At 46.0% G+C, this 9,741-nt stretch overlaps 1 non-coding gene across 1 annotated transcript; it reads left to right on the top strand.

Moving 5' to 3' along the window:
* On the top strand, window positions 1-119 carry LOC112478288. Its single transcript, XR_003045761.1, has one exon. It is a non-coding gene; the product is annotated as a 5S ribosomal RNA (ribosomal RNA).
* Window positions 120-9,741: the final 9,622 nt, after the last annotated feature.

Genomic DNA, 9,741 nt, shown 5'->3' with positions numbered 1-9,741 from the left:
GTCTATTGCCATGCTACCCTGAACAAGCCCAATCCCATCAGATCTTGGAAGCTAAGCAGGGTCAGGCCTGGTTAGTACTTGGATGGGAGACCACCTAGGAAGACCAGGTGCTGTAGGCATAAAAAATTTAAAAAATAAGGGAAAATAAAAAAAATAAGGGATCTTAAACTGACGAGGTCCTTGCAATCTGTGAGGTCAGCCAAGGGTTGCCTCACCTAAAAAAAATAAAAAAATAAAAAGTCACTGGAGAATGTGCTTCAGCAAAACAAAGCTGCAAAGCTAGAAAGTGGAAGGCAAAGCAACCAGGAAACGAAGAATCAACCTGAGGAGAATGACCTAGGAAGGTGATTCCAGAGTGGCCGGTTTGATTGGACCAGGAATATGAAGAGCTGAAGAAGGAAGTTGTCCAGGGAAAAAAATGAAACTAAAAAGTTACCTGATTGGTCTAAGCAACTAGAATCATTATCTGTTGGAGCGTTTGGATAAGTACATATATAATGGGAAAATGTAATTACCAACTACAGGGAAAAAAATGTTACAAAAATTTCTATTGTGACATTTTTAAAAGAACTTCGGGGTGCAAGTGTAAGAAAGCTAAATCATTAGTCAATAATAACCGCTTTTAATTTTTAAATCAAGAAACAGTATGAGCACATTATTTTAAGATACTGAGATAAATGCCAACAGAAACAGCTTAAAAGAGATGGATGTGGGGAACAGGGCTAGATGGAGGTAGACTGCTGGCATATGATGTAAGCATTGTAGTACCACTGGATTTTTAAAACCAGATATATGACTAGTTTGATTTTTTTAACTTAAAATTATTTTGAAATATGAGAGATAAAAATCGAATGTTTACTGTAGGCCATGTTCAAATTCTAGCTTTGCTGCTGTGGGCAGTTACTTAACACTGTTTGGGCCTTGATTTTCTTATCTGTATATTACAATATTTATTGTAGCAGAGATTGCCTGGCCCCTTCCCCATTCTTTGATAACAATAGAACTTGTGAAATAATAGATAATATATAATATTGATCTCTGCTCCCAGTTCCTGGAACAGAGCTCCTAAAACTCTTTGTAATTTATTTCCTAAGTGGTAAGATAGTCTTTTGTTCTAATGAGGCAACGCTTTGTGGGCTCCTGAATGACTCTTGGATGGGGGCTGTTCATCAGAAAGACAAAGCCATGATTAAAAACGTGGAACTTTCAGCCCCACACTCCATCCTCAGGGAAGGGAAGAGGAGCTAGAGATTGAGTTAGTGACCAATCATGCCACCATAAAAAACCTGAAAACAAAACAAAACAAAAAAGCCCCTAAAAGTACACAATTGGGAGAGCTTCTGGGTTGTTGAACACATCCACATGCCAGGAGGATGGTGCACTCCAACTCCCCAGGGACAGAAGCTCCTGTGCCCAAGACCTTTCTGGACCTCACTCTACGTGCCTCTTTATCTGGTTGTTCATCCATATCCTTTATAACAAACCTGTAAACAGAAGTTTCTCTGAGTTCTGTGAGCCATTCTAGCCAATTATCGGTCCCTGAAGAAGCACTCGTGGGAACCCTGATTTATAGCTGGTCATCAGATTCAACTGGAGAGGAGCTAGACAGCACCCCTCCCAGAGAGGAGTGGCAAAGAATTACTACTATGTAATCTGGAAATATATACATAAATGTTTAGCTTACAGGGTGGTTGTAAGAATTATAGCTAATTTGTAAAATGTGCCTTGCCTATAGTAAGGGATAAATAAATGTTTTATTCTTGTTATTCTTTTAAAAGGTCACGTTTAGCATCAGAGAGTACTTTAAGTTAGGATGAAATTCTTCACATTAAAAGGGTTCACCTCAAGTCCCTCTATATAGCAAGCTCTTCCTGGAAAAGAGGACCTGGGTCATGTGTCGTTTCCCTGACATCCCTCTAGTTAGAGCTGCACCCTTCACACTCAGTGAGGTCCCTTCCAAAGGCAACGGGAGAAAGACGCTCTGGCTGGGAATGTAACCAGCTGTCTCCTGGAGGGGCAGTGGTTAGACCAGGGACCTGATTTCCAGGTACCAGCCCAAGTCCCACAGGCTTGGTTCTTAATGCTCAAAAGTGATGATGGAGGAATAAGGCCATTCGTTAGTTTATGCTCGGTGAGATTGATTCTGCGGTCCTTCCCAGCTCCGGCAGATTATACTGCCCTCAGCCTTTTCCTCCCCTGTTCCTTATTCCAGGGTTTCTAAATTAAAGCCCTATGTACTTATATTTTTTAAAAGAAGAAGGAGGAGGAGAAGAAAGAAGGGGAGAGAGAGAGCACAAGGGAGAGAGCAAGGGAGGGGAAGGGAGGAAAGAAGGAAGGATTTTTAAATTAAGAGCTCTTACATGGAGATCTGGAAGGCCAGTTTTTCTGAGAAACTGGAATATCTCGTAACGCTGGTCCTAGATCCTGTTTGGAAAGCACCAATGAGAGCCCCATGGGCTCCTGCTCTCAATTCGCTGCAGTACTAATCTGGCAGCTTCTCTCACATATGTTCCCTGTTTGGCCCTGGGGACAGCTGAGGTTTGAAGCCCTACAATTAAGCTTAAACCAAATCAGCCAATCCTAGCCCACCCCATGCTCCCCTTTATCTGCTCTGGGGCTCTAAAATGCCAGTAGGTGAACAGGTTCTAGCAGCAGAGCCAGCTGTCCTGCCAGCCTCTGCCCAGAAGCTCGGGCCTACGAAGGGAATGGAACTGGCCGGGAACAATAGCCAAGGCTGTGCAGGGAGTGAGGTGAGGTAGATGTAGCCTCCCAGCTTCACCATGAATTTTGGCCATTCGCAGACACCAACATCCTCCCTGCTTGTCTGGCTGTTGTGCTTAACAGAAGCCCAGGGAGAAGCTGCTTTCTGTTGAGCCCCAACCCTGGACACCACGCATATTCGTGTAAGGGAGGCTTCTAGGTGCTATGCTATTATAGCTGGACTTCCAGTAACAAGAACCAGTGACCAACCACTCTACCTAACTGAAGTCCTGATTAACATGAGTTAATTCCCTAACCTATATATTCTTTGATGTTTAAACTTAAAAATTCTAACATTTGTTAGGAGCCCTTTCTTCTTTAGCAAAGAATATCTCATAAATATAACTGACTCTTTCCTTCCTGACTTAAGGTCTGGTAGAGAGCTTCCTTCCTTCCTTTCTTCCACAACTTGTGTTTAAGCATCTACGTGTCAACCCCCTTCTAGGCTTGAGGATGAGAAGGTGCAGACAGTTAGCCAGAGTGGGAACTAACTACAAAATATTCGTAAGAAATTGCCTTCATAGACCTAATTCTGAATCCCGGGTTGTTTCCTGTGGATTTGCTTTTTTTGACTATTCTGTGTCAAAAGCTAAATCAATCTAATTGTGAGCTCTAGGTAGCTGACTTTAAATCAATAAGGGTTTAACTGAGTAGGGCTCAGGCAGCAGGAGACCCTGGATAATAGGAACGGAGCATGGGGTTGGAAATGGATAGGTCTGAGTTTGAATCCTGGTTCCACCATTTCCGGCTGGTGGGATCTTACAAACCTAACCTTTATTGAGTGTTTACTGTGCACTTGGCACTGTGTTCGACACTTCCCATGCGTTATCTCATTTGATCAGTGAGCTCTAAAACATTGCATAAGATGTCCTAGGAAAGGCACTGTACCTCCCTGAGACTGAATTTCTACATCTGCTAAATGGAAGCTAAAATAGCATCAGACAGGTTGGCTGGGTGGATGAAATTGGCTCTGTGTTGGAAAACCCTCAGCACCTGGCCTGGGCCGGGTGTGTGCACAGCAGGGGTGGCGGCTAGGACCTGCCACTCTACAAAATGCATCGTGCCAAGGTGCTCTGCCGGGTAGTCAGGTTTCAACCTTGTCCTCCTGCCCACCCCGTTTTTTTTTGTTTTGTTTTGTTTTTTCATTTTAAAGGGACTTTATGTTTCAGTTTAGCTAAGGTTTGCTGCTTTTATTGAATCCAAGGCAGGCAGGGCTGCTCCCAGCTTGCAGGGATCCTGCTTGCCTGGAGCTGAACTCTAATTTCACACAGTTTAATTAAGATGGTAGAAGACTTCCAAGGCCCAGCCCAGTGTTAAGTGAGCACTCCCTCTTGTCACTGCTTGCTTGCTGGCCCCCAGCAGGGTACAGGAGGCAAGGAAAGAATCTCCTTTAATCCAAACACAGTGCAACCTCACACAGGTCTCTGTCCCTCCCTGGGCGTAGGGTTCCCTTCCTCGGCAGTTGGAGGATTGCAGCAGATGACAGCCGAGGTCCTTCTGTGGTTCCAGTTGGAATTCGCCACTAAGTGTCCTACGGGGCCCTCCTCAACCCCCAACCTATCACATATGGCTGATGGGACTGAAGCCTGGCCAGGAACCAGCTGCAAGAACCAGGACCGCGTGAGCCCTTAGCGAGGACCCCACAAAACAAAGGGAGGCCAACCTCCCTTGCCAACGCAGCCCTCCCCGGGGGAGGGGAAAGGGAGGCCAAGCAGCTGGGCTGCTTCCTGGCCCTGGACATGCTACATAATTTGTGGGGCCCTCATTCAAACGTTATTGAGAATTTCAAGACAGCAACAGCAAAGCAGTAAACCAACAGTGGGGACCTTCTAAACACAGGCCCTTGTGTGACTGCACAGACAGATCACCTGGCCATGAAGCTGCGTGCCCTCACCACCCCCACCCTCGGCCGCCCTGGGACATGGTGCCAGAGGATCATTTTTCTTGTTCCCGCAGACTTGTAAAGTCCCAGTAGCCCCCTCATTGGATCCTCTGGTGCTCTCTGGCTGAACGGCGGTCCCAGCTATAGCTCCACGCAGAGAATTCTGGCCGAGAACGGGCCCCACTGTGTGAGGTGGGGGCTTCCTGGGAGCAATGTTGGGGTGGGGCAGGAGAGATGAAGGCCCTACTTTTTCCTTGATGATCCAAGCTAGAGCTATGATGAGGATCCCTGAGTGGCTCTGCGCAACCTAGGGCCCGGTGGTGAGGGCTGGGAAATTAGACTCAGGCCTTCAGGACCAGAAACTCTGGGAGGGCAACAGAAGAGCCAGCAGCTCCAGGTGGTGGCGGGAACACTGAACTTGGATTCAGGAGACCCAGACCGTAGTCAGGGCCAGCCAGTCCCGCTTTCTGGGTCCCAGTATTTTCACCAGTCAATTGCCTCATGGACCGTTTAGCATCAGGTGAGTAAAATTCCATCCTGAACAGTACTAAGAGCTGCAGAACCAGTTGACATGCTTGGTGAGTACAGTGATGGTTCCAGCCCCATCTCTACCACTTCCCAGCTGTGGGAGCTCGGGCAATTCACGTAACCTCTGCAGGCCTTAGTTTCTTCATCTGCAAAATGGGCAATAATAATACTAGTGTTGGGAAGATTTAAATCATTAGGGGAAGAGGTTTAGAATGATGTGTGCCCTGGAAACAGATGGGTTCGTTCAAATGTGAGCTCTGCCATAACCTAACTATGTGACTTTAGGCAAATAGACCTGTTTTCTTATCTGAGAAATGGGAATAATAACAGAACCTACTTCAAAGGCTGATGTGAAGAGCAGGGAGGTAATTCTCATAAAGTATCCAGCACAGTACCTGGCAGACAAGTTCTCTCTCCACAACAGGGAACAGAGAACAGAACCAGTCAGAAGCAGTTTGGGAATAAGTTTCAGGAAGAAACTACTTCGCTAAGTCTGGCCTTAAATGGAAATATCCTCTGCTGCTCCGGAGGTGAAAGTATTCTCTCTAGTGAAGATTTGGAGAGGCTGGAAGGATGAGGGCTTGCCTAACCTCCTTTGTGGGATGCCAGCTAGGCGGATGCCCTGGAGCCACCTGCTCCTTGACTGGAGCACCCACTTCTGCTCCTCCCTGGCTGCCATCTTGTTATGGTCAGCCCGGTGGGTGCCCTTGGCTGCTGCAGCCCAGAGGACACCGCCCATCTCCCTCATTCCTGCAGATAGACACTGATGGATGGAACCTCGGGGGCCGATGTCCTGTACCTGGCATCTGCTGCTGGCATGGGTTACTCCTACTCTCTCGGCCAGAACTACCAGACCGATAACCAGCAGGTAGGTGGCTGGACCACTCAAAGTTGACATAGGGAGGAGGGGGGCGGGGAAGAAGAAGACAAGAAAGCAAGATAGAGGTAGAGTGAGGACCAGAGGGCGGGAGCTGCGGGTGAAAGGGAGTGCCTATGTCTCAGAACAGAGGCAGCAAATTGGTGGCCTGTGCGCTGCCACCATTCAGCCCAGAAACATCTTTTCTTCTATCTGCCTTCTGTTTGGGGGGAAGACAACATTAATTTTAGTTGCCACCATTTATGCAATTGGGAAATTTCACTCGAAATTTCAGATTTGTGGCTTCCGTTGAAAAGTCACCTCACTGGTTGCATTTCCTCCTAGCAACTCCCAGCTGGAACTGAGGAGCAGCAAAGGTAGGTGGCTGCAGAAGGCCATGTGCTCTCCAGTTCACCGCTGTTCCCACCACACCCTGCTGTCTGACATCCCTGACTGCTTCCTGTTCCCATTTAAATTCCCTGCTTGGTTCTCCCAGGTATTAGGTTTGTGGTCCCTGCTTTACTCAACCCCTCCCAAAATAAAAGATAAAAGATAATGATGCCTCCTTCTTATACCCCGAGCAAGTTCTATTGATTAGTGGTTAAGAGTCAGACTGCCAGGTTCAAATCCCAGTTCTGCTGTTTCCCAGCTATATGACCTTGGGCAAGTTCCTTTAAATATACTGTGCCTCGGTTTCCTCATCTGTCATATGGCATGCTAATAATAGGACCTACCCTATAAAGTTGTGTAAAAGATTAAGGAAGTGAATACATACCAATGACTAGGATTTGGGAAGCACTCGGTGTTAGCTATCATCGTCATCATTCCTGAAACTGTCTAAGAAATCGGACTGTACAAGGGGACCAGCCTGAGGCAGAATAACCCAGGCGGAAAGGACACTGTGGTTTGTGGCAGAATGAGCAGGGAGATGTGACAGGGAGCAGCTGGAGAGATGAGCAGGACCGTGGGGGCCTGTGATCCATGATAAGGATTCTATAGGAAGCTATTGGATGGGTTTTAGCAAGAGGATGGATTGTGGAGGTTAAGAGGGAGTAGAAGGAGGGACACCACTAGGGCCTGTGGTGGTGGTCTAGGCAGAGGCGACGGTGACATGTGGACTAGGATGAGAACATTGGAGATGGAGATCAATGGAAATATTTGAGATATATTTGGAGGATAGATATTAATTTCTGACCTTGACCCTTATTCCTCCTACCCTGTTTCCCTATCTGTAAATGAAGCTAATCTGAAAGGTGTCAGCTGCTCTGAAATTCTGAGTATGGTTCTGTGTTAATCCTTCGGGAAGGCAGTATAGCCTAGTGGCTCAGAGTATAGGCCTGGATGTGGCAGCGACTTGAGTTTGAATTTTGGCTCTGCCATTGACTGGCTGTGTGGCCTTGAGCAAGCTCTTTAACCTCACTGTGCTTCAGTTTTCTCATCTGTAAAATGGGAATAAACACAACATGACCTGCTTGCAGGGTTAGGGTGAATAAAAGAGATAATGGCACACAGTGAGCATTCCAACACGGTTAGTCAGTGTCACTGTGACCATCAGGAAGGGGCTTCTCAGCTTTTATTTTTCTCCTCTGGTTTCAGGGCTTTGGAGTGAGAAACAGAACAAGCAACTGTCAGCTGAACGATGATACTCTGATCGAATCTGGTTACTGCCGCGGCCTCATTGGCAACGAGTAAGTCCTATCTCCTTGCAATCCTTGGCACACCCACCTCTGAGACAGGTGGCTCTCTGCCATCCTTAGGCCAGTTTAGCTTGATTGGGGCTAACTAATATGGCAGGAAATGGGTGACTGCCATGGGCGTGGAGGTGAGTCCAGGGGGCCCACACCCTCACTGCCTGATTCTCCAGCTCTCTGCCCGCAGCCTCTGGCTTCTGTCAACACCTACTGCTGCTCTGAGGATGCCAGCAACTTCTTCAACAGCCCAAACTACTGTTTCAGCGCAGTGAGTCACCCTGCTCCTCAGTGAGGATTGAAAAGAGGGCACCTCACTCCTTCTCAGCTGGCAGGAGAGCAAAGGAAAAAAAGAGGCTCTGAACCCCAGTGCATAGCGCTGTATTCACACTACACACACCACTACCAATTCAGTTGACAACAACCCTGTGAGGCAGGCAGATTGGTGAGGCCCACATTGTTTAAGATATCTTATTTCTGAGGGAAATAGGTAAATGTGGTCAAAAGGTACAGACTCCTTTGTCATGTACAGCATGGTGACTATCATTAACAATACTGGATTGTATGTTTTTTTTAGAAGTTGTTAAGAGTGTAGACCTTAAAAGTTTTTATCAAGAAAAAAGTAGTAACTATGGGAGATAATGGATATTAACGGAACTTATTGTGATAATCATTTTGCAATATATACATATATCAAATAATTATGTGTACACCTTAAACTAATACAATATTATATGTAAATTATAGCTCAATAATACAGGGGAAATTTTTAATTAATAAATAAAAATAAATTTAAAAACTTTTTTTTACTGTTTAAATTACAAATGTAATATATTGTCCTCATTAAAAATTTAAGCAATATGAAATTTGGTGTGCTCCAGACTTAATTTTTTTGTTGTTCAGAATAGGCAATATTATCCCCACCTTGCAGGAAAACAAACTACCCCAGAGCCTTCCAGCCAGTAAGAGGCAGAGTGAACAAGAATTCAAGTTTTTTCTGTCCAAGGGCAAGGTTCCTCCCCAGGGCTCTGTGGTATCTCAAAGGGCCCCCAACCTCTGCCCCGACCCTGCCCTAATTAAGAAGAAACCTACAAAGCCTTTGGCAAAACACTGGGCAGATGGGCCCTGATCCACATCAGAGATAACATTCACTCTGTCCCTTGAGATAGGACTGTCCTTAATTCCTCCTGCAGTATTTGTTGTCACACGGTGTGTGTGTGTGTGTGTGTGTGTGTGTGTGTGTGTGTGTGTGTGTGTGTCTTCCTCCTATGAGGGTGTTAATGCAAATGGCTGAGAGTTAGTCTAGGGCTCTGAATTGGCTCTGATTGCATTATAAAGTCATTCACGCAAACTTCAGCACTCTATTATGATTTTTTTTTTCATTTGTTAGCTCTAATCATTTTTAAAATTAAATTTATTGAGGTCTATGGCCCTGCCGCCCAGAATGCATCTAATCTGTCCAGCATGTGAGATGGCGAGGGCTGAAAACGATTATTGTTAAAGAGAAAACCACAGGCCCAAAATAGAGTCACTAGTGCTAAAGCCCATACATAACATTGAACCTGGACTTCATACCTGACCTAACTGCAGCTTCTAACTTCTCCAGGACCATGCTCCTTATTGATCACTCTGGAATTTTCTGGTCGGTACCAATGGGTTGATCTGTCCCTTGGGCCCTCTCCATCCCTACCCCTTTCCCCCCAGGAAGCTAAGGCAATCTGTCTGATAAGACCCCAGCCTTCTCCACGAGGGAAGGTAACTTTTCCTTTCTTTTGCTAATAACTTCCTTGTCTCGCTCGGTTTCTGCCTAGAAAAGCCTTTCCACATGGTCGGCATTATAGAGCTTATCCAAGGCTCCTCTCTACTGGGATGCTGCCTGATTCGTGAATCACTCCATAAAGCCCATTACATCGTCAAATTTATCAATTGAATTTTTGTTCTTTAACATATGATGTATAGGTCATGCTTCTGTACACCTGTGCAACTTGTCCAATCCATCATTGTCTCTTGCCTGGACCCTACAACAT

This window comes from Pteropus alecto, unplaced genomic scaffold (assembly GCF_000325575.1).
Source record: "Pteropus alecto unplaced genomic scaffold, ASM32557v1 scaffold42, whole genome shotgun sequence".
NCBI classification, from domain to species: domain Eukaryota; kingdom Metazoa; phylum Chordata; class Mammalia; order Chiroptera; family Pteropodidae; genus Pteropus; species Pteropus alecto.
This window is presented reverse-complemented; position numbering and strand designations above follow the sequence as displayed.